Raw genomic sequence first — 24,724 nt, 5'->3', positions numbered from 1 at the left:
CTCCTCAAAGGAGATAATGCTGAAACTGAGTCTTGAGCATGTGGCGGGAGCCTGAACCATTTTCCTACGATTGGAACTTACAGTCAAAAGCAACAACAGGTAGGTGATTTATTCATTCATACTTTATTTATTGAATGCCTGCTAAATGCAAGACACTGTTCTAAGGCACTGGAATGAACAAGGCAAACAAACCATCTGCACTCATGGATCATGAAAGGCAAGCAGGGGCTACTGCATGCTCATTTGTATAACACTTATTTTGAAAGAACTAAAAGTGTCAACTGAACTCCACAGTAGCTCTGAAAGGGACTATAGTAGATATAGTTGTCCAGCCTTTCCCAAAGTATGGGGGCATGCAGGTGATATGAGAGATGACTTGAGGTGGTACATGGAAGAACAGTGAAAATATTTCAATAGGTCTAAGTGAATCCCCAGTAGCCCTCTAGCATCAGAGAGAGGTTCACTTCCTGAGGTTCCCTAGGTGACTCAATTCCTCCCCCATCTGTCACCATGGAAATGAGAGGCTTCATTTCTCTGATTCTCTTACTTCCACCCCTAAGTGAGCCTCAGAAAGCTCCCTCCCCATCTCTGTGGAAAGAATTACATGCTCCTCAACCTTTCTGCCAAATCATATCCCGCTTCTCAGGCTGTCACCATAGAAACTAAAAGTTTCATCCCCCTTCCCCAGTCATCTCCATGGTGACCCTCAGCCCTACCCCCATGATAGTACCAGGATCAATCTCTACTAAAGGTCTAGAACTCAGGGAAGGCTGGAATGTGGGGGTGACTCCTTGCTGTGGCCGCAGTCTTTGTCTCTGTCTTTCCTGGCTTTGAAGGCATGGTGACCCCTCTCTCAAAAAGAGAGGTTTAGTTTCCTAAACCTACAGTTTATAGAGTACCAATTATGTGCCAGGCACTGGGCTAAGTACTGGAACTCACCACCAGCCATTTTGCAGAGCTTAAGGAAGAGATGTTCACAGAGATGAAGGCACTTTGCCTGTTGCTCCCACTGAGCCCCTTATCATCCTCACTGAAACTGGGAACCAAAAGGATTTTTATTTCCATCATTCTCTTTTGCTATATGGCCTTGGACAAGTAGCTTCCTATCTCCGAGACTTATTTTTCCCACCTGTAAAATAAGAATGTTGGGCACATTGTCATCTTGGATATCCCCCCTTATTAATGTCAGATCATAGTAGCTCTGATCTTCTCATTGATTTCTTAGGTATGAGTGCTGGTCAATCTTGTGGGTGTTCTTGTTGTTTTTAAACTGGCATAGTGGGGATCCCTGGGTGGCGCAGCGGTTTGGCGCCTGCCTTTGGCTCAGGGTGTGATCCTGGAGACCCGGGATCAAATCCCACGTCGGGCTCCCAGTGCACGGAGCCTGCTTCTCCCTCTGCCTGTGTCTCTGCCTCTCTCTCTCTCTCTGACTATCGTAAATAAATAATAAAAAATAAATAAATAAATAAACTGGCATAGTGGAGGTCCTCAAACTTTTCTGATAAAACACTCCAAGGTTTTGTTTAGAATCTTTCGAGGTCTCTTCTAGGGTTTTTTTGTTTTGAAATTTCTATTTTGAAGTAATTCATAGGAAGTTGTAGGGCATCCTTCATCCCACCTCTGCCAATGCTGGCATCTTGTATAACTGTAGTACAGTATCAAAACCAGTCAACTGACATAGAGACAATCCACAGAGCCTATTTAGATTTCACCAGTTTTGCATGAACTAATTGTGTGTGTGTTTTGTGCAGTTTTGTCACATGTGGAGGTTCACGTATCACAGCCCCAGAAAAGGTACCTCAGTCATCACAAGGATTCCTTGTGTAGCCCTTTTATAACTACACTTGGTTACTTGCCTCCCCTCATCTCTAGCAGCCACATATCTGTTTTCCATCTCTAGAACTTCCAGAATGCTATACAAATAGAATTATATAGTACGTAGCCTTTTTGAATTGACTTTTTTCACTTAGCATAATTCCCTGGGGATTCATCCAAGTTGCTGCCTGTTCATTCCTTTTCATTGCTGAGTAGTATTCCAGAGATGTACAGTTTGTTTGACCATTCACTTGGTGAAGGACATCTTGGTTGTTTCCAGTTTTGGGCTAAACAAAGCTGCTGTGAATGTTGATTTGTGTGTGTGTGTGTGTGTGTGTGAGAGAGAGAGAGAGAGAGAGAGAGGGAGAGAGAGAGAGAGAGAGAATAAAAGATTTCTTTCAAAGAGCAGAAGTTTTGAATTTTGACAAGGTTCAATTTATCAGTTTTTCTTTTTATGAATTGTGCTTTTGGTGTCAAGCCTAAAAATTCTTTGCCTAGCGCCAGGTCCCAAAGATGTTCTCATATTTTTTCCTGAGAGTTTTTAAATTTTATGTTTTACATTTAAGTCATACATTTGAAGTCATCCATAAATGATCCATTTTGTGTTCTATTTTGTATAAGATAGGACGTTTAGGTCAAGGTTTCTTTTTTTACCTATGGTTGTCCAATTGCCCCAACAGCATTTTGTTGGAAAGACTATTCTTCCTGTACTCAATTTTTATATCTCTGTCAAAACTCACTTGGGCATATTTGTATGGGGCTATTTCTGGGATCTCATTCCTGTTCTGGTCTATGTTCTATCCCAGTAGTACTGCAGAGCACAGGCTTTTGAGACAGAATGCCTAGTGCCACCTGCCAGCTTGGGTGATCCCAATGGCTTCCCATCTCACTCAGTATATAAAACAGCCCTTCAGAGCCTCACATGATCTTACCCCTGCCTACCTCTCTGCGCTCATCTCCTATCACTCTTCCCCCTTATTCACTCTGTTCTAGCCAGCCACACTGGCCTCCTGACTGCTTCTCAATCACATATGTTCGTTCCTACCTTAGGGTCTTTCCTGGGCCGTTTTCTTATCCTAGAATCCTCTTCCCACAGACAACCCCATGGCTAACTCCCTCACTTCCTTCAGGTCTTTTCTCAATTTTCACCTCAGTGTGGCTTTATTTAAAATGGCAAAGGTTATGCTCACCCCTTGCCCAGCTTTTCCTCCATAGCATTCATCACCATCCACCATACCATGTCATCTACTTCCTTGTTTTTTGTCTCCCACCACTAGAATAGGAGCACAGTGACTGCAGGCATTTTTGTTTGATTCACTGCAGTATTCCCAGCGCCTCGACTTGCCTGGTATAATACACATTTGTTGAATGAAGAAATGAGTGGGAAGATGGATGAATGAATGAGTGATTGAATGAATACTGTGAACCAGGGGCCAGCCCACTTGAGCCGCCTCTCAGCCCCTTGGCTTGGGCCAAGGCAGCACCCCAGCCCCATCCACTTGCCTCTTTAAGGCTGACCACCAGGTGGCAGTTGGAGCCTGAACTCTGGCCTCATTTGCTCTTCCTGATCCCCTCTCCCTGCCACCTGTCAGTCTTGCCCAGGACTGTTTGACCTTCTCTGTCTAGGCATGGCCAGGGGATATTGTGTGGGCTGTTGAAATAAGCAGTGTAGGTACCTGAAGCTTTGTTATCTTTTTCTTCTTAGAAAGGTACTAGTTTCTGGGGTGCCTGGGTGACTCAGCTGGTTAGGTGTATGTCTCTTGATTTTGGCTCAGGTGATGATCTCAGGGTTGTGAGATCTGGACATGGAGCCTACTTAAGATTCTCTCTCCCTCTGCCCCTCCCCTCAAAAAAAGAGAAAGGTACTAATTTCTTTCCTGTCTCACCCTGCTTTCTGTCTCAGATGGAAGAAGTTAAGTTACAGATTCTGACCATTAAGCTGCCCCAAGATCACTTCTGTAGCTTCTAGGACATCAGGGCACATGGACCCAAAGGAATTTCATCCCTGCTTCTACCCAGCAAGCCTCTCCTAGTATTACTACAGCACTTGAAGGGGTTAAAACTAGTGACAGGGTTAAGCCTTTTGAGTGAGCCTGGGTTTGAATCTCCACTGTGCTGCTTATTGACCCTGTATCCTGGGTGATGTTGGGTAACTGACCTAGATTCCTCAAGCCTTGGTTTTCTTATTGTAAAATGGGGACAATAATGGTAATGTGAAGATTCAATGAGATAATGTATGTACAATGTTAGCAGAGTTCCTGATATAGAATAAACCTCAAGAGGAAAAAAATCAGGGGCTGGGGTGGGGATAAGTAAGACCAGACATGACAAGAACTGGCCAGAGAGGATGAGGAGGGTGCCACCTAGGTGACTAGGAGTCTAAAGCCAAGGAAAGGTAGAAGGTCAAGGAAGGTTTCAAAAGAGAGAGATGACATTTCAGCTGCAGCTTATAGGAAAGTCAAACTGCCAGAAAGCCAAGCTGGAAAGAGCATTCCAAGAAGAAAGAATGGTATATGCAAACAGAGAGGTGTGAAACAGCATGGGCATATTCCAATAACTGTAATTACTTAAGTATGACTGAAATGCATGTTTCTTGTGGGGGAATAACAGGAAATAAGAACAGATAAGCAGGGGCCAGATCACAAAGGGCTTCACATGCCAGGTGAAGGAGGCTGCACTGATCTGCTGGGCAGTGGGGAGTCATCAAAGAGCATAAAGCAAGGCAGTGGATGGCTATAATTGCTGGCTTAGCAGTCCAGCTGCTGTGAAGGAGGGCAGGTGAGAGCTGAGCTGGACTTCAATCAGAGAAGTTGTAGTGGAAATGGAGATGGAGACCAAGGGATAAAGTCCAGGGATTTTTTTCAGAGGGAGCAATCAGCAACTAAGTTTTTCTAAGAGCTTGCCTATAAAGGGAAGGAGAGCCAGGACCAGAGAAGGAAATCACAGTAGTTTTTGTGTTTCAATACATGTGAGACCTGAGCTCTTCTATCCCCCAACAGGGTTTGGCACTAATGAATTGGGTGAATGGGTGGAGGGCACCCAGCAGGATACCTGCCAAGTGGTAGAGGCAGGTACCTCTACCAGAGGTACCAGATCCAACCTGGCTACCATCCTCAGACTTTCATCTCTGAGCCAGGGTCCAATGATATAGGGGCTGAGAGGCTGGCCAATTTACTCAGAGCTTAGATTTCTCTTCCACTGAAGGGGTTTCCCTGTAATGGCCCCATAGAACCGAGGAAAACATAGGCTGGTCAGGGAAGAGATCACATGTTGTTCATTTCCTGGCACCTCAAGATCTTAGAAAAACCTGGCAACTCTCCTCTATTTCCTTTTCACTTTTGAAGGCCTTCATTCTCCTCCCCAACTTCTCTGCCTTATGTTTCCCCCAGGAAGAAGTTGCTTTTTTGGTTCCTTTTTTGGTTGGTTCTTGCTTTTTTCATCCTACATCAGCACTTCCTGCCTGGCACGGGCCTATTTAAAAGTACCCAAGGTCCAGCCAAGTTCATGGTCTGGGGAAAAACTGAAGGAGCCCAAAAGCAAGGCCCAACCAGACATCAGCCTGATCCTGGCCTTGCTGTTTCTGAAGCCTGTGGGTAGCAGCCCCACAGCACCTAACTTCCCCATGCTGGGGACTTTTGCCTTTCTGGTCGAGTCTGGGGTGAAAATATGGGAGTCTGTGGTGGATAGGAAAGGGACAAAGGAATAGCTATAGATGAGTACTTTGTGTTAAGTGCTTTATAGATGTCATTGCATTTTATCTCCACAGCAAGTCTATGAGAGAGGTATTAGTATCTTTATTTTATAGGTCAGGAAACTGAGATTCAGGGAAACTTAAGAATTTGCCTTATCAAGCTAGTTGATGGTAAAGCCAAGAATTGAACTCATTTGTTTTTACCTCAAAACTCATTTTTCCATGTTGAAGCAAATGGTGGGTATTTGTCATTTCTAATAACTGAGTAACATTCCATTGTATACATAGACCACATCTTCTTTATCCATTCATCTTTCAGTGGACACCGAGGCTCCTTCCACAGTTTGGCTATTGTGGACATTGCTCCTATAAACATCGGGGTGCAGGTGTCCTGTCATTTCACTGCATCTGTATCTTTGGGGTAAATCCCCAGCAGTGCAATTGCTGGGTTGTAGGCAGTTCTATTTTTAACTCTTTGAGGAACCTCCACACAGCTTTCCACAGTGGCTGTACCTGCTCACATTCCCACCAACACTGTAAGAGGGTTCCCCTTTCTCCACATCCTCTCCAACATTTGTTGTGTCCTGTCTTGTTAATGTTCACCATTCTCACTGGTGTGAGGTGGTATCTCATTGTGCTTTTGATTTGTATTTCCCTGATGGCCAGTGATGCAGAGCAGTTTCTCATGTGCTTGTTGGCCATGTCTATGTCTTCTTTGGTGAAACTTTTCTTCATGTTTTTTGCACATTTCATGATTGGATTGCTTGTTTCTTGGGTGTGGAGTTTAAGAAGTTCTTTATAGATCTTGGATACTAGCCCTTTATCTGATATGTCATTTGCAAATATCTTCTGTAGGTTGTCTTTTAGTTTTGTTGACTGTTTCTTTTGCTGTGCAGAAGCTTTTTATCTTGATAAAGTCCCAATAATTCATTTTTGCTTTTGTTTCCCTTGCCTTCATAGATGTATCTTGCAAGAAGTTGCTGTGGCCAAGTTCAAAAAGGGTGTTTCCCGTGTTCTCCTCTAGGATTTTGATGGATTCATGTCTCACATTGAGATCTTTCATCCATTTTGAGTTTATCTTTGTGTATGGTGTAAGAGAATGGTCTCGTTTCATTCCTCTGCACGTGGCTGTCCAATTTTCTCAGCACCATTTATTGAAGAGACTGTCCTTTTTCCAGTGGATAGTCTTTCCTGCTTTGTCAAATATTAGTTGACCATAGAGTTGAAGGCCCATTTCTGGATTCTCTATTCTGTTCCATTGATCTAGGTGTCTGTTTTTGTGCCAGTACCACACTGTCTTGATGATCACAGCTTTGTAGTACAACCTGAAATCTGGCATTGTGATGCCCCCGGCTCTGGTTATCTTTTTCAATATTCCCCTGGCTATTCAGGGTCTTTTCTGATTCCACACAAATCTTAAGATGACTTGTTCCAACTCTGTGAAGAAAGTCCATGGTATTTTGATCAGCCATTAGAAACGACAAATACCCACCATTTGCTTCAAATTGGATGGAACTGGAGGGTATTATGCTGAGTGAAGCAAATCAATCGGAGAAGGTCAAACATTATATGGTCTCATTCATTTGGGGAATAGAAAAAATAGTGAAAGGGAATAAAGGGGAAAAGAGAGAAAATGAGTGGGAAATATCAGTGAGGGTGACAGAAGATGAGAGACACCTAACTCTGGGAAACGAACAAGGGGTGGTGGAAAGGGAGGTGGGTGGGGGGTTGGGGTGACTGGGTGATGGGGACTGAGGGGGACACCTGACGGGATGAGCACTGGGTATTATGCTATATGTTGGCATATTAAACTCCAATAAAAAATATATACAAAAGAATAATTACCATAAAAGAGGCTATTTCAAAAAAATATAAAATGAAACCAAAAAAACCCAACAACTCATTTTTACCCAGGAATGTCTTTGGGGGGCAGGGTGGGCAATGGGAGTGAGTTGGGGTATGGGAAAGGAACCTCCCAAGGTGACCCTTTTCCCAGAAGAAGGGGCTAGAAATTGGGTTTTCCCATCCTGGGTGGGTACCCCATCTCCAAGAAAGAGTAGCGAGGGGGAGGCAGTATCTACCCAAGGAACCCAGAAATGGGTTCACTGTTGCCTCTCTCCTTTCTTCATCACCTCCTGCCCCCACCTTGTGAGCTCCTGGGGCAGGGCGTGAGTGGGCCCACTCAGGTTTGCTGTTCCCATAGACAAGCCTCTTTTTCTCACTGAGCCTTTTGTCATTTCGGCTCTAAAATGAGTGTGTTATCAGAGAGAAATGGTCTCTAAAGTCTCTTCCAGTTCTAACAGGCAAGGACTGTATTGATTGTACTGTACTGTAGGATCCCCTGATTCATTAATGGCTAGAAACAAATTTCCTGTTGCCATAGAGAATAAAGGCCTTTTTAACTAGAAAGAGATATACTCAAGGAGGCAAGATAAATAGTGGAAACAGCACAGGCTTTTAGTCAGTCTGACTTGGATTAAAATCCTGTACACGGGGCAGGTCACTTTGCTTCTCTGAGAGTCTTTCATCATCTGTAAAGCAGGAACCCCCACCCCTACTTCTTGGAACAAGGTCATGTATGTGACAGTGCCATGGGAGGCACTCTGATGAATGGGATCCAGCCCTTGCTTCCTGACTCCACTTCACTCTGTAGCTCATGGGGAACTCTTTTCTCTCTCCCACCCTGATAGCCAGGCTAGGTTTCCTGCTGGGGCCTTGGCTTCCAAACTTTTCTGGCAGGGCTCCCATGGAGTGTAGGACAACTCAACCTCTCTCACAACCTTCTAAAAGCCCTAAGGGTGGGGATAGTGCAACTGAGGCCAGACCAAGGCCTGTACTTTCAGGACAATTAGCTGGGGGGGGTCTGGCCTCCGAGGCCCTTCACTAGCTTCATCAGTCCAACTCCCCCATCCTGGCCTCCAACCTCCTGGCCCATAACCATCTGGTTCATGACAAAGTGTTCCAGTTCTTGTATCACCTTCAGGTTCTGGACCTCTCAGCCAACTGCCTCAACAGTGACGATGACTGCTTAAAAGGTGGCCAGACTCCACTCAGTCAAGAGCCCAAAATTCTCAGACAACCACATGACTTGCCTGGCCTGGGGCACCTTGTTGGAGACTCTCTGCTGTTGGACATCCACCTGAGCAACAACCACATCCTGAAAATTTGCTGGCTTGCTCCTGCTATAGGAGCTCACCATGGCCAGGAATGTTCGTTGTTGCCTCTCGGCCCCCACAACTTATGGCTGCTCCATTTGAGCTCCTAGTGGCCTGCAGTTACCTGCAGCCAAAGAGTGGGATAGGGCATACCAGTCTCAGGTATTAGACCTGAGTCATAACTGACTGTGTACCTTTCTATTTCTCCCTATCCCATACCATCTCCACTATTTTAACCTCTCTGACAACTGCCTGGCCTTGCTAGAATTAAATCTCCTATCCTCAGCTTAAGGAGGCTGCCAGGTGGCACCAAGAGATAACTGGGTGGTAATCTGAGAGTGGCCATGACATAACATCCAACTGAAACGGCATCATTTTGGCATATGTCACTTGGCCAAAGTAAGCAGAATTCCCAAAACACTTCCTGCCCTTTAACACCTCAGCTTGGCCTGGAACTGTCTTCAGAATGTGACAACTCACTGCCCCATGGCATCCCCAGTTCTGAGGCCAGTCCCTATCTCTCTACTGTCCTTCTGTCCTTGACATCTCTGGTTATCCAGGGGAGTATGATTCAGTATTTGATCAGCTGGTTCTTTGAGATTATGCTCAGGCTGTAAGCTGTGGACTTAGGGGACCAGGAGTTGTACCTGTTTTGGAGGCATGTCGCTATGGGGAAAGAGCCCCTCAAAAGGAACTCCACCCAGCCCTTCAGGGCAGCTTCCTCCTAGTGAAGCCTTTGGGCCATCAGAAGAACAAGCCCAAAGTCTTATGTGCAAGAGTCTGCTCCTGCCACTCTTCATTCCCTGGATCTCTCGGGCAATATGGGGCTGACCTTAACCACAGGGACCTTTCAGGGCCTGCAGTTCTCCTCAGGGAAGCTTTCTCTGTAGGACAATGAAATGAAAGGCTCCCAGGCATGGTCTCCTTGCCCTACAGAAGCTCAATGCCTTGGCTTCCCTGACCACAAAATGATCAGCTGTCCCAAGGGCCTTGGTTGCTTTCCCTTGGCTAGTCTAGACCTTTACTACCATGGCTTGCAGGCCCTGAAAGGGGTAACCCCAAGGGTTTCTGGCCACCTCATGAGCTTGGCCATTTCTAGCAATCTTCTCCACTGCTGAATGCTTTGTTTAGGGCTGGTGTGATGTGCCAGACTTGAGTATTTATCTTGGTGGTGAGAAGGGCTCTTGGGATGACCAATGGGTGACCACAGTCCACCCTGTGTGAGGCATGAGGGCCTGTGGGCTACATGGACCTGGCTGGCGGTGACTGTCCTGTTAGCTATAGTTTGACCATCTTGAGAAAGAGCTGTTTGGCTCTTAGTCTGGAGCTCCCCAGCAATGATGTTAGCACAAAGGCCTGTGTAGGAAGCTGAGGGGAAGACTATGAGTGGGATTCTTTTGCAAGGCATGGCCCTAAACCCCTTGGTGGCAGACAAGAGAAGAGAATTAGGAGATATATTAAGGAGGATGAGCACAGTCACGCCATAAGTGCTCCCTGTGTACAGAGGTAGACACATGGCAGCTGGAATGCAGATCCACTGAGGACTTTAAAGAGGTCATGTTTGGGTCTCTAAGCCAGTGTGTAGCCAGAAAATAGAGACGTACACCCTATGAGAAAAACTACAAAAGACCGGGATCCCTGGGTGGCGCCGCGGTTTAGCGCCTGCCTTTGGCCCAGGGCATGATCCTGGAGACCCGAAATCGAATCCCACGTCGGGCTCCCGGTGCATGGGGCCTGCTTCTCCCTCTGCCTGTGTCTCTGCCTCTCTCTCTCTCTCTGTGTGACTATCATAAATAAATAAAAATTAAAAAAAAAAAAACTACAAAAGACCTTTAGACACATCTTCCCCTTCCCCCTACCTGAATGCTCATGCAGCCTCTGCTTAGACATCTCCCTTCCTTTCCAGGAAGCCTGTTCTGGCCATGGACAGTTCTGACTCCTAAGACAGGTTTTTTTTCCTTGTATGGAGTCCATATCTGCTTCTACTCTTGGGTTCCAGCTCTGCCCTCTGGGGCTACAAATATATATATGTTCTTTCAGACTCTGACAGAAGCCTGAAGACAAGAGATCCACGTTCTCTTGAACCCCTCTTCTCCAGGCTAGATAGCCCTACCTCTTTCAATCAATTCTTATGATACTAAAATGTCACCAAATGTAACCTCTCTGTGTTTTAGTTTCCTGTAAAATGGGGACTAAATCAGATAAGACATACAAAAAGCTTAGACCAGTGTGTGGCATATTGTAAGCATTCAGTAAATGTGGGTTGTTATTAAACTTGTATTTCTGGGATGCCTGAGTGGCTCAGCAGTTGAGCACCTGCCTTCCGCCCAGGGCGTGATCCTGGAGTCCCGGGATCGAGTCCCACATTGGGCTCCCTGCGTGTAGCCTGCTTCTCTCTGCCTATGTCTCTGCATCTCTCTCTCTGTGTCTCTCATGAATAAATAAATAAAATCTTAGAAAAAATAAACTTGTATTTCTAATTGCTATTTGTAATGACGTGGATGGAGCTAGATTATGCTACATGAAATAAGTCAAAGAGAGAGACAAAAATCATATAATCTCATCTATATGTGGAATTTAATAAAGAAAACAGATGAACATATGGGAAGGGAAGGTGAAAGGGGGAGAGGGAAACCAGTCAAAGAGACTCTTAACAATGGAGAACAAACTGAGGGTTGTTGGAGGGAGGTGGGTGGGGGATGGGCTAGATGGGGGATGGGCATTAAGGGTGCTTTTTCTGATGAGCTCCAGGTGTTATATGTAAGTGATGAATCACTGAATTCTACTCCAGAAACGAAAGTTGCACTGGATGTTAACCGAGTAAAATTTGAATTAAAAAAAAATTTTAAAACTTGTATTTCTAGATGTGATCACTCATTGAAGTTAAAAGACTGGGCCTTATTAATCTCTGTATGTCCAGTGCTTTGTCCAGTGTCTGGCACACAGTAGGCATTTAATTTATGTTGGCTGTAAGACAGTGACATGGTCTCTAGTCCCTGTTCCATTCTATTTACTCTCCCCTGAACATATTCTAGTTTGTAACCTTTAATGTATGAAGCCTAGACCTGAATACTGCCTACTCATTTCAGGATCAAGTAAATCACAAGTGTAAAATCTCAGAATCCCAGAATTTCACATTATGGACAGACTTTAAAAGTCATTTATCTACTCCACAGAGTCCACCTTCATCCCCCAACTTCTCCATCTGATGCTACAGGCCCCAGCAAGTTGTCATCCATCTCATGAATATCCCAGTGAGCTGGGTTCTGGGAGGACAGCAGTTCCTCTGGGGGCTGGAGCCCTGTGACCTCAACGCACACCAGAAGAGTTAAGGGGCTTGGTTTGGCATCCTGACTGAGGCCGACATCTCTGCTCTGGATCACTTCCTTTCCCTTCATTTCTAAGAGAAATTACCTTTTTAAATGTGTGTTTGTCAAAGGGACAAAATGGGTGTTTCTGTGTCTGAGCTTGTGGAATGAGGAATGAGCAGTGCTGAAGGGGTGAGAGGAGAGACAGAAGAGTAGTGAGTGGTGGTGGCAGAGAGAGGCAGACAGAAAAGCCACAGAGAGAAACCAAAAGAGACACACACACAGAAACAGAGCAAGAGAAAGGAAAGACACACACAAAGATAGAGAGAAGGGGACACCTGGGTGGCTCAGGGGCTGAGTGCCTGCCTTCAGCTCAGGGAGTGATCCTGGAGTCCCGGAATTGAGTCCCACATCAGGTTCCCTGCATGGAGCCTGCTTCTCCCTCTGCCTATGTCTCTGCATCTCCTTCTCTGTGTCTCTCATGAATAAATAAATAAAATCTTTTTAAAAAAAGACAGAGAGAAGGGAGAAAGAGCCTGAGACACATCTACACAGAGACAGAAAGAGTGAGTAAGTGAGAGAAAGAGAAAGGGGGAGAGAGACACCTAAGCCAGCAAGAGCAAGTGAGCGCTGGGCAGTGTCTGTGTGTGGAACCTGGAACCCTTTCCTGTGAATGACAGCCCTGAGGCCTTTGGGGAAACATAATCAGCCACCTAGATTTTCTGGCAAGGAAACACCAAAGGCCAGTCAGCTGCAGACCCTATAACTAGCAAGATTCTTGTCTCCCTCCTAATAGCTGCCCCCTGAATGTAGTTCCCTCAGGTCCTGGTTGATAGACTGGGCATCACAGAGAGAGCAGCCAGATAATGCTTTCTCCAGCTACCCCATGGCAAGAATATACATGCAGACATCTCTGGTGATGCTGGCCTGCAAAAAGTATACCAGTTCCCCAGACCAGAAGGATGCTATGGCACTTCAATGCACTGACCAGACCAAAAAAAATCCCTTGTGCCTGAGGTCTGGGGGAGCTTGGACTCCCTACCACATATTGTCCCTACAACCACCTAGTTTGGCCTCTGGCTTCCTGGGCTTTCATTTTCAAAGAACCCATATTAAGCACCTGCACAAGGGTGGGGCAGGGATGAGCCAGCCATGCATGAAAGAAATCCAAGGCCAGGCCTATGCTCACAGAGGGGTACCAGAAAGAAAAGCCAAAGGGCTGTTCAGGCATAAAAGGCATGTGATAAGCCAAGTTAACAGGTAATCAAGGCTGAATGAACAATCCATAAAACATATCTACACTATTACAAGAATAAGGATAAATGCATACCTGACAGCAGAGTGTGGACAGGAGAATAGGCAGGGCAGAGCCAGCAAATTGGCCACTCTTCTAACTAATCAGGAAAGGCTCTCTGGATAAGGTGGAATTTCAGATTGCTGAGCATGTCTGCCCTCTCTGTAATGTGATTAAAATTGGTTTAGAAATTTGTGCTATATTTCGAGTACTGTACTTAAAATGTAATTGCATTTGGCCGCATATTTGACATTCTTGAAATTAGAGCAGCTTGCATGCAATAAGAAAATTTGTCTAGAATGGAATTTGATTTTTAAGCCAATGCATAGAAGAGCAGTTGCAATCTGAGCCTCTGAGGGATGGTTCCTTCAGGGTTGGCTCTCTCCTTGCACTTCCCGTTCATTCTGGGACTCTTCTCCAGCACTCAGCAGGAGGCAAGCTTCTTGCCCTCTGACTTCAGAAACCACATTTCTCCTGGCAGTCAGAGTCTGAGCTATCGTGACTCCCTGATCTAGGCCTCTCTTACACATCTGCCAGCTTCCAACCGTATGCCAGGCTGAGGCAGTTAGGGACTGTCTTTATCACCCAGGATTTAAGAACTTGTTCTGGGATCTGAAACACCTGGATCTGGTTCTCTGTTCCTCCTGGTTTGTTCTTTGTCAAAACCCAAAAGAGCTATTGGAATTGTTGGCTAGTTATCTCCCTCCACTGTGGTGGAGGCTGAATGACTGCTCAAGATTCTGTCACCACCTCAGTAGGGATGGTGAAGAGAAACGAGAGCAAAAGAGGGGGAAAAAAGAGATGTCACATATCAGGGTGTCCCAAACCCTTTCCAGACTAGACTCTGGCTTGTCAGCTGTGCCCTTGTCATTGGAGATTATAGAGAAACAACCTGCCTGTGTGACCCTAGAATCTTAAGACTTAGAGACACTGCAGGCATCATCTAGTCAGTCAACAAATATCTGAGCACATACCATGTACCAGGCACTGTGCCAGGTGATGGGGTTTTAGAGCTGAACAAAATAGGCTTTGGCCCTCCCTCAGGAGCTTCCAGGGCAGTGGGGTGACAGTCTTGGTACAGAAATGCACAATCATTTCATTTCTTGTAGGTGCAAGGGGTTCAGGCCAAGTACAGGTACTTCGGCTAGTTCAATAGTCTGGAAGGCTCCCTTGCAGAATCCATATTTAAGGTCAAGGCCAGTAGGAGGAGAAGTTAGCTGGGAGAAAGAAGGCTGGGAGTGGGGATTTGTGAGGGTTCAACATAGGAGGGAGCAAAGTTCAGATTACTTCACAGACTGATTAGGTTCCCATAGAAACACTGCACCTCAGGCCAGCTGTCTTGCAAATGACTGCTTTTAGTCACAAGACCAGACAGTGGCAAGCCTGGCAAAGAGATCTGACCACCCCCTTCTCAAGCAAGCCCGTGGCCCAAGAGCATCAGCTATGTATTTGATGGACAAGTACACTGTCACGCTGGCCGGTGGGTGGAGAGCAGCTTTACTTAACCTTTTTCTAATCATGTTTTTCTTTCTTGGGCACAGCATCTAGAAGCCTCCAGGTGGTCACCACTCCAAGGGACAGGGCTGGCCTCAGCGTATCTCAACTTTCCTTGATAAACATATTCTGCCAAGCCAAGGGAAAGGAAGGAGCACACACTGAGCCCATGCCCTGGGTCAAGTATTTGGACAAACACCTCATTAAAGCCTCCTGGGAGACTTCAGATAGGTACCTCTTTGCTTTTGTGGATGGGGAAACTGAGGCACAGAGCAGTGAAGTAAATTGCCCAAGGCCACAGGGCTAGAACATGGGGGAGCAGGAATTCCAACCTAATGGGGTTGATTCTCAGAGCAAGGTTTTCCTGCAGTTCAACACAGCCTCTGCCACAGCTGTGGTGTTCCTACCAAGCATCAGTTTATCTGGGAGCAGACCCCACTGGGTCCTGTTAGTTGTCCATCCTGGGGCCTAACTTCATGTCCAACTGGGGGGGCCATCACCATCACCATTCTCATCACACCTGTGAAGGACCAGCTGGAAGAAGTCCTTGGCTTCTCTAAATTCTAATCAGGCTTGATCCAGAACAGAGATGCAATCTTACAGGGAGGGTGCCAAGAGGCAGGCTTGTAAGGATATCATTTGATTCCTCTGGGGGTGAGACTCCCTCTATGTGTCCAGAGCATACTGTAAAGGGATAATGCTCTGGAGCTTTGCAAGCAGCTCTGCCTTCTCCCAGGAGAGGTAGCTAGTTCTCAGAGCTCTTTCCTCTCCTTAGGATCCTTGGTGTTTCCCACTCCTAGCTCATTTGGCTTTGTGCTCAGGTTGTGTGCAATGATGGACTACTCATTTTTGAAAGTTAGCATAATTCCTTTTGGGGAGGTATTTGTATTTCCATTATGAAAAAGGGCTGGAAGGTGTGAGGAAATGCACAACATCCTGTCTCTTCTGTAGAATGAGCTGGGTTCTCCTCTCCAATGCCACTTCCCAAGGGTCCCAAGAGGGTTGAGATGAGCTGTCTTATTAGTGCTTACAAACCTGGGCTTAAGTATGTTTCCTTACTGGACAGGCCTCTTGTGGAAGAACAGTGCTTTCACTGAGCATTGTGATTCCAGCATCTGACCCTGACAGTAGATACTGAGCCCTGAAATAAAGGGCTCATGTTTACTGAAGACTTATACCCAAGAACTGAGCCTAAGAACCATACTTTCCTGGGCAGGTAAAATTCTTGTTTGGGGGAGAAAGATTACTTGGGAAAATAAGTGCCAACTCAAAAATCTGCTTAAGGAATAGAGAAGACACCAAGGTGTTTCCAAGTGGGAGGTGACAGTGGCAAGGTGGAGTAAATGACATACTCTAAGATCTCTTCCAACTGGGAGAGTCAAGGATGTCACTAAAATCAGAGCAAAAGCAAATGTTCACAGTGATGCTTTGCTCTGGTTTGCATGACAGCTTGAGAAACCATCCTTTCCCTTCCCAAACGAGTTTCTCTCCCCAAACCTAGGAACAGGTTTGCGACTGGATTTCTAGAGTTAGAACACCTTCTCTGTGGCAAAATATATTTTTCATCACCAAATTTCCATATCATTACAACCACTCTCTTTTCCAATTTTCCCCTTTTCTGGAGGGAGACCTAATATGTAGGATTCTCCTCTGTCCCAGAGCCTTTACCCAGTTCACCTCCTACCCCCTCTAACTGGGGGTTTGTCCTGTAGTCTACTGGCCAAAATGAGTACAGCAAACCTGTTTGATATGTGTATGCAAGGGGGGATGGTGGGAGGCTAGAAATAGAGATACTCATTGCTAATTGTATTGAATGAAGATAAACGAGCCCTTTGTTTCAGAGGGAGAAATCTGAGGAAAGTGCCAAGGAAGCCTTCAGTTGGGTAAAGTGGTGTGTGGGATCCTAGATCCCAGGAATCCAGAGGCACCTGAACAGCAAATAGTTTATCCTTTTGTTCTCCTCTCAGAACCCCTGGGGCCTCTACCAAACTTAGATCAAAATGAGGGGCTTCTCACAAAGAATTAACACACACACACACACACACACACACACACACACACACACACACAGAGTGGATACAGACTCACAGACCTCTCAGACTAGTGGCTGCTAGGTGTCTACCCTCTACATTGTTTGTTATGCTGGGTCTCAATCCAAACAGCTTAGAATTTATTGTGTTAGTGGCTTCACTTGCCCATTTATATTAATCGTTATAAGCATTTGAGTTTGCAACTCTTATTACAACTCTGCCATAGAACATTTGACCACAGCAATAACCCTGATATTTGTATAAGAATTTAGATCCATGGACCAGCAGCATCAGCAGCACCTGGAAGCTTGTTAGAAATGCAGAATCTCAGGCCCCTGAATCAGAATCTACAGTTTAACAAGATCCTCAGGTGATTCACTTCCATTCAAGTCTGAGAAGCACTTGTTTAGTAAACCATGGACAACCACACTGTGGGAACCTGGTCAGAGTTCTTGGGTCTCTGGATTACCTGCCATGTTTCCTGTCTTGTCATCTCCCATCAGTGATTCTATACCCTAAATCCTAACGGGCCTCTGAGGTTGTTTCAGAGACAGCAAGAAAGCAGGGAACTAGAGAAATGTATTTGACTTTGTAAGGCAGTCTGGGAAGGGAGAGGTGATGGTAGCTAGAAGGGAGAGATTATGCATGGACCCAATTCCTGGGGCCTATGGAATACTCAGAGTGCTCCCCAAAATCCATTCCCTAGTATGTAAAATATGACCTGGTTACCAGATATTAGAGCAGGGCTAAGAAAGCCAAGGGTTATGGAAATAAAACCCGGCTGCTGAAAAACATAGAACAATGTGTTCTATGCTATAAAGTTCAACCAGCCACTTAAATGTTCTCTGTGATAAAGCTGTCATCCAACTTCAGCTTGCATTCCTCCAGTGACAGGGAACTCATTACCTCACAAGGTATCTATTCTGTTTCATGGTTGATCAGTACCGTTAGAAAGGTAATTCTTTGTGTGAGCTGAAATATGCTTCCCCATGGTTTCTATCCATTTATGGGTACTGGCTCTGCCCCCTACCTCATGCCATCTGCTCTTGCTGTCTTGTAACAGCCTTTCAGAGGTTTAGAAACGACACTGCCTTCAAGTGTTCTCTAAGCTAAACAGCTCTAGCTCCTTCAATTGTTTCTCATGGGACCTGGGTTCCAGCTCTCTCCCCAGCTCATTCATGCTCCCCTTAACAAGCAGGAATAAGTGCAAAGGTGCATAAAGAGAAAATAAGAGGCTAAGCAATGGCCTGAACCAATGGCTGGAGACAGGGCTCCAAGTACCTGCCCAAGAGGCTCAGTTTAGAATTTAAGGGCAGGACCCTCTTCAGATGAGTAACAAAGGACTTCTGTTCACTGAGAACATTTTTAGAACCTGGGCTTCCCATAAGAGGCAAAACAAGGCAGGTTTTAAACAGTTAGCCCTTGATACAGTACCAGTTCCCATCCACCTAGAGAGGACATAGCAGTTATCTCCACCAACCCCACTTTGTTTTCCATCACTTTGGAGGGGGTAGATCTAGTGCACCTTGTCAGTGACCATCTCTGTCAACCAGGGACCCTAGGGAGTGGGTACAGCCCTCACTTTGCCACCTCCCTTTTTGCCCTGTGAGCTCTTCTCTGGTCACAACACTGTCTTTTCTACTCTCCCGGTGATTTTCACAAATCTGCTCTAACATTCCATTGCCTAACCGACTTTTCATAGGTTACACTGTCAGTGGCCCTGGGCCCTCCACCTATGTTGAATAATAAACAGCAATACTAATAGATAATATTTGTTGAGTGTTGACTATGTTTCAAGCACTTTACATGCATTAATTTATTTAATCCTCACAGCAACATGAAGTGAGTACTATTATTAGCCCCATTTTTCAGATGAGGAAATTGAGGCACAGAGAGGTTAACTAACTTACCAAAGGTAAAATGGGAAATAAAAAGCAGTATGTAGGGATCCCTGAGTGGCTCAGCAGGTTTAGCACCTGCCTTTGGCCTGGAGCCTGACCCTGGAGTCTCAGGATCGAGTCCCACGTCAGGCTCCCTGCGTGGAGTCCGCTTCTCCCTTTGCCTGTGTCTCTGCCTCTCTTGCTATCTCTCTCTCTGTGTCTCTCATGAATAAATAAATAAAATCTTTTTTAAAAAAGCAGTATGTAGAGTCTAGCTCCTAAGCCCACATGCTCAGCTGCCATCACCTTTGACGCAAATTTCCCCCAGTGTATCTACACACCACCTATATCAGAATCACTTGGGGAGCTTATTTAAAACTTCCAAATCCTGAGGAAAACTATCCCTTCATGCTCTATATTGCAGGGTGGATTCATCTTCCCTTCATCTTCTGAGGCCTGTGGATCTCACAAACTAGTAGGTTTCTAAACTCAAGGGTCATTGGAACTGCCTTCAGAGTTTGTTAAAAACACAGACACCTCCAGAGTCTGACTCAGTAGGCCTGGGGTGGGATCCAGAAATGAGCAATTACTATCATTTTAACTGTCATAAACACTGAATGATCCTCACTTCAAGTTTTTTTCCACTTTTTTTTTAAACACTCCTGGCCTTATGGCTCAGCAAAGGTCCTCACCATGTCCTTTACCTGGTATGGGATCTCTCAGCTCTCCACTGCACAAACTCTCCTTTCCTCAGCTCTTAGAAGGCACCTTTCCCATGGGCAGAAGTGTACATATATGGGTTCTTTTTTTTTTAAATATTTTATTTATTTATTTATTCATGAGAGACACACAGAGAGAGACAGAGACACAGGCAGAGGGAGAAGCAGGCTCCATGCAGGGAGCCCAATGTGGGACTCGATCCCTGGTCTCCAGGATCACACCCTTGGCTGATGGTGGCTCTAAATCCCTAAGCCACCGGGGCTGCCCCATATATGGGTTCTTGATCCACCCTCAGCTGGCCTCTCAGGTGAGGATCAAGCTCTTTTGCTCTCTTTCCCCCTTCTCTCTCTGGCTGCTCTCCTCGAATCATAAATGAACTCAACACCACCCACAACAACAAAAAACCCAAACTTCCTGCTTTTGCACGAATCACTGTTCTGTGTCTTTGTTCACCATAAATGTCTTGAAAGAGTAGTTTATAACCTCCCTGGACAAGTTACTTAACCACTCTGTACATCAGTTTCTTCATCCATGAGAATTATAATAGCACATACCTTAAAGGATTAGGGAGGATTAAGTTTATTAATATATGTAAAGTGCACAGAGCAATTCTTGGCACATGGTTAAGTGTTCATTATAATTATTAGCCATATATATGGTAGCTCTTGTTTTATTATTATTCTTCTTCACAATATCCAACAACCTAGTCTCAATCCTCCTGAAATTCTGTGAACTTCAACTGTTTCACATCCCTTCTTTTATTTTTAATATTATTTATTGAAGAATAACACACATATGGAAAGATGTCCACTTTATAATGACACAACTTCTGAGTTTTTCCACAGGAATATATCTGCATGTACTCAGATCAATAAATAGAGCAGTATCATTACCCCTAGAAGCCTCCCTTTGTAAACATTTATTTTTTAACATATTATGGTTTTTATGTAATACCTAAAAATTTAGAAGGACAATTAATTTTATCATAAATTACCTACTTGCTTGTATGGTCTTATTTTTACTTTGTAGCTTCATTTTTCTATTAAACTCTAAAAATATAAAGCTATTTTTAGGAAAACACTGAAAAATTATTTAATTTGAATTATTCATTATAATGATTTTCAGTGTCTTAAGGAAGATCTTAACTTTTAATCACATTAGCTGTTGTATATAGAGTTAGCACACTACATCACCAAAATGTCTAAAATTTTAACATTTACAGCAAGCCTGTTTGGGGAAATTTTTATTCACTGAAAAAACATGATGACTGATTGTTTTTTCCACTAAAACAAAAAGAAAACATTTGAAATTAAATATTTTTCTTGTTTAAAGAAAGGTATTTTGTTTGCAGAAAAAATACTACAAAATAATTTTAATGAGTGTCTCATGGTATCTAGGAATCATTACACTGATTTGTTGTTACTGAAATACAATGTAAAATAAAATATAATAATATGCTCACTGGCAATAATCTGGAGAAATTTAATTCACCTATAATTCCACTGGGAGGAAACCTCTGTTAATATTTCGTGTCTATTCTTGCCAAGTTTATTCTATGCAAGTGGAACTACGAAGAGCTGCTCCCCAGTCCTATCTGCTTATCACCCTCTCTGCTTTGGTCTCTGGGGGACTTCCCTTCTATGAGGGAAAATGAGTGAGGGGGATACATGAAGGCTAAAAAACTTGACCTGACTCAAATAAAAAAAAAAAGTAAAACACAAAGTTCTTAAATTTCAAAGCTTCTGCTGCAGTGTTTTTGTGTTACCAGGATTTAGTGGGTCTGCTTTTAGACAAGACATTGTAATTGGCCTCAGGTCTCTACACCAGTAGAAGCAGAAGCAAGAAACCGAAACTGCTTTGCAAACTATGCAAAATTCAAAATCCACTGTGGGTCCAAATTCAGAAAAATATATATATATTGCTTTTAAAATGCTGATTTAAATTTTCTGATTTCTGAGTTTTGGTGCTTTCCTTGAAAGGGGTGGGTTGTAGGGGATCCCTGGGTGGCTCAGTGGTTTGGCGCCTGCCTTCAGTCCAGGGCGTGATCCTGGAGACCCGGGATCAGGTCCCACATCAGCTCCCTGCGTGGAGCTTGCTTCTCTCTATGTCTCTCATGAATAAATAAATATAAAATCTTTAAAAAAAAGAAAGGGGTGGGATGTGCCTTATGACAAAGAGAGCAGCTATGAACTCTGATCAAGTAGTTTATCCACTGGACAATTATGTGAAAAAGGATGCAGAGCGCATTACATCCGCAGAAAGGGTGCCAGAGCCCTCACTGCATTATCCTGCTGAAGCTCCAGTCTCATTATTATCAACTGAATTAATTCCGAGTTTGGTGACAGTACTGTTGAGAGTAACTGCTGGGTGCTGTTGGCACACGCTTGGCTTGCTACTGATGTTATTTAATTTTAATTATATATTTGAAATTTGAAACTATATTTATATTTTGAATAAGCAATGCATTCACACCCTTTTCTCAGCAATATGAAGTTGCTCTCCTTGGAGTTTCTTGTATATCCATTCTAAGACAGTCTGTGCTTGCTCATGCTCACATGTGCCTCCTTTTAGTTTGGCTCGGAGGTACTGGGGACACTACCTCATTGGGAATTTAAAGGACTTCTAATGGTCAATCTCAGTGAACCATTTCCTCAATTACTCCAGCCAAAAAGCAGGGAATCACCTCTGATCCTGCCTTCCTCCTTACTCTACACACAAAACACATGTTAATTCCCCTCCCAGTGTTCATCACTGGTCTTTTCTTCTCTCCCTGCTGCCAGTCCCAGGCCAGGTCACTGTCCCCTGTCATGAAAAGAGAGCCTCTCAAATCACTTTCTTGTCTCCAATCTCTCTCCTTGCATCATTTTATCTCCCAAATGCCATCAGATTCCTCATCCCCAAAGCATAGGTTTGATGTGTCATTCTGACTGAAAAACTGTCAATGTATTCTACTGCCTCTAAAGCAACATTCTAACTCCTCAGTAGGGAAGATTTTTTACCTCAATGGGTGGGGCAAATTGTAGAAACTTTGTCTCTTTTTAGGTGTGGCTGGTCGCTGAGTCTGGGTCCTATAGGAAGACAGCTCCTGCAGCTGCCACAGAAGCTGGTCCTCAGGATCCGAAACCAGATACTCCCAGAATCAACCCCTACCCCCCGTCCCCCACGGTCATGCTGGCATTCCCAGGAAAGAACTAAATCAGGCTGCCACGGACCCCAGACCCAGTTGCTACTTAGAAAGGCTACTCCCTAAGGGCTAGAATACCCTGAGTATTCCCTTCTTGGTTTCATGGTAGCTGAGAAACCCAGCTAAAGTGGCTACGTGAACATGGGAAAACAGTTGTTGCTCTCCATTTCCGTCCTACTTTCTTTCAAACAAAATCCTGATTGAGATTTTCCCAGAACTTAGAACTCACCTCCAATTCCATAAGGCCTTACTAGCCGCTTCCTAAGAACTGATTCAATTTGGTGATTTCCCATGATGGCTTCACCTGAGGCTGCCTCGTACCTGCGGGCTCCCTCTAGCCCCCTCCCCCAACGGTTGGTTGTAAGATGGCCGGGGCTCTAGAGTTTCTCACAGGTTCAAAAGAGCCACAAAGCGCATGCGCCCATTGAATCCTGGGTTTCACTCTAATTGGACGAACCCAAGACACAGATTTCAGTTTGAGCCAATCACTGTGGCCAGAGAGAAGCAGTGCTTTGATTGGTGGGCTGGAAGGGGGGCGGGTCCTGGCGATGAAACAACTCCCCTGCCCCCTGCCCACCCTTTTACCCAAGAGGGTGACAGAGGGATGACACCCCAAAAGGAAGGTGGGGAGTTTTTGCTGGAAGGTGGTGATGTGAGCGGCTGACTTCTTTCTTCACATCTCGCCCACTGCCAACTCTGTGTGTTTGCCTAATGTGGTCCTCTCAGCCTGAATGGCCCTTCCCTTCAAGGGCTGCCCACCTAAATCTAAGCCGATCTTTCAAGGCTCCCGATTCCCTCTTCCACCCAGCTTCAGTCAGTCCCAAACTGGCCCAGAGCATTCCCACTTCATTTCTTCATCTTCTTACTGGATCACAGCACCTACTGGTGGGCCTTGCATTAGCAGTGCCTTGGATTTGTGTGGCTCTCAACTCTGAGGCTGTGAGGCCACCTTGGAGAGCACGAATGCAGTCTCTGGGGCTCCTCCCTGGGCTTTCCTGGGGCCCTACGCAGCCAGTGGTGCCTGCTACCAGAGATCCTCGGTATATTTAGTTGAACTGAATAGGATATCAAGCTGTTTTCAAACCTCCTCAAGTATTTCCAGAAGCATTATTTATACACTTGTGAATGTGTCCCAGTCAATCCAGACTACTCATTATAATAGGTCCCTTGAGCAGTTCTCCAAGCGGGCTGAAGCAGCAGTTTTGCACTTAGGAACAAGGGCTAGACTCAACATTGCAGTTGTGTATCTCCACTTCTGGCTACTTGTACACCTCAACAATTCTGGTGTATTCTCAAACTCCTCAAGACTGATCATCAGAGAGGGGAGAGGATTAACATTTGTATGGTTCTAGAGAGAGGGCTCACCTGGGTAAAAGGAAGCCTTCTTTAGGGCTTCCCTAGCTCTCAGCCCAGCTTTGCCCATGCCCTGGTGCTTTCTGTGCTTCCCTTCTAGTTCTCTCCCCACCCCCAAGCAAAACAAACAAACAAACAAAAAAACAAAGCCCTCTTGTTTTCTAATTTCTTAGGTGAGGTGTAAAGTTTCTAAATGTCCACTAGATACTTGAACTACCTGAAAACCTCTGTGAGGTGGTGTTTATCTAGCCTGGGCTTACACACCTCCAATAACAGAGACCTCACCACCTTGTGAGATGGTTCTTTATATTTCTGAATACCTCTGATTATCAGCACATTCTTTCTTATGCCAGATAAAAACTATTTCCCTATTGCTCCTGCCTTGTGGTATTGTGAGGTCACACACCACGTTTAGAGACAGGTCCTACGTGTGTGTGTGTGTATGTGTGTATGAGAAAAAGTGAGACAGGCAGACAGACACACCAAAAGAGACATGGCGGGAGCTGGTAGGGCCTATGGAGGGTCCTAGGTCAGCAGTTAAAGTTGTTTTGGCAAAAGTAATTGAGAAGTAATAAACATATTTAGGGGGCACATTTTTCCATTCAAACTGAAGTTGAGATTTGATGGTTGACTAAATGTGTATTTGCATAATTCCCTTAGGAAAGACCCACTGAAATAAAAAGGAACCAAAAAGAGATAAAAAGACATCTTCTTTCTGAAACTAGGTATAGGCCACAGAAGCATAGCACAACCTTGGTATTTTCATATGTGAGATCACCGACATCAAAGTAAAAATGAAG

General features: G+C 44.8%; 1 long non-coding RNA gene across 1 annotated transcript; it reads right to left on the bottom strand.

Annotated features, from left to right (window-relative positions):
• Positions 1–5,589: 5,589 nt before the first annotated feature.
• Positions 5,590–22,933, bottom strand: LOC140596221 (uncharacterized). The gene is made up of 2 exons (XR_011998256.1): positions 22,801–22,933; positions 5,590–6,943 (listed from the first exon to the last, which is right to left on the bottom strand). It is a non-coding gene; the product is annotated as an uncharacterized lncRNA (long non-coding RNA).
• Between the last annotated feature and the right edge of the window lie 1,791 nt (positions 22,934–24,724).

This window comes from Vulpes vulpes, chromosome X, assembly GCF_048418805.1.
Source record: "Vulpes vulpes isolate BD-2025 chromosome X, VulVul3, whole genome shotgun sequence".
NCBI classification, from domain to species: domain Eukaryota; kingdom Metazoa; phylum Chordata; class Mammalia; order Carnivora; family Canidae; genus Vulpes; species Vulpes vulpes.
The sequence above is the reverse complement of the archived record's forward strand: the minus strand, read 5'-3'. Positions and strand labels throughout refer to the sequence as shown.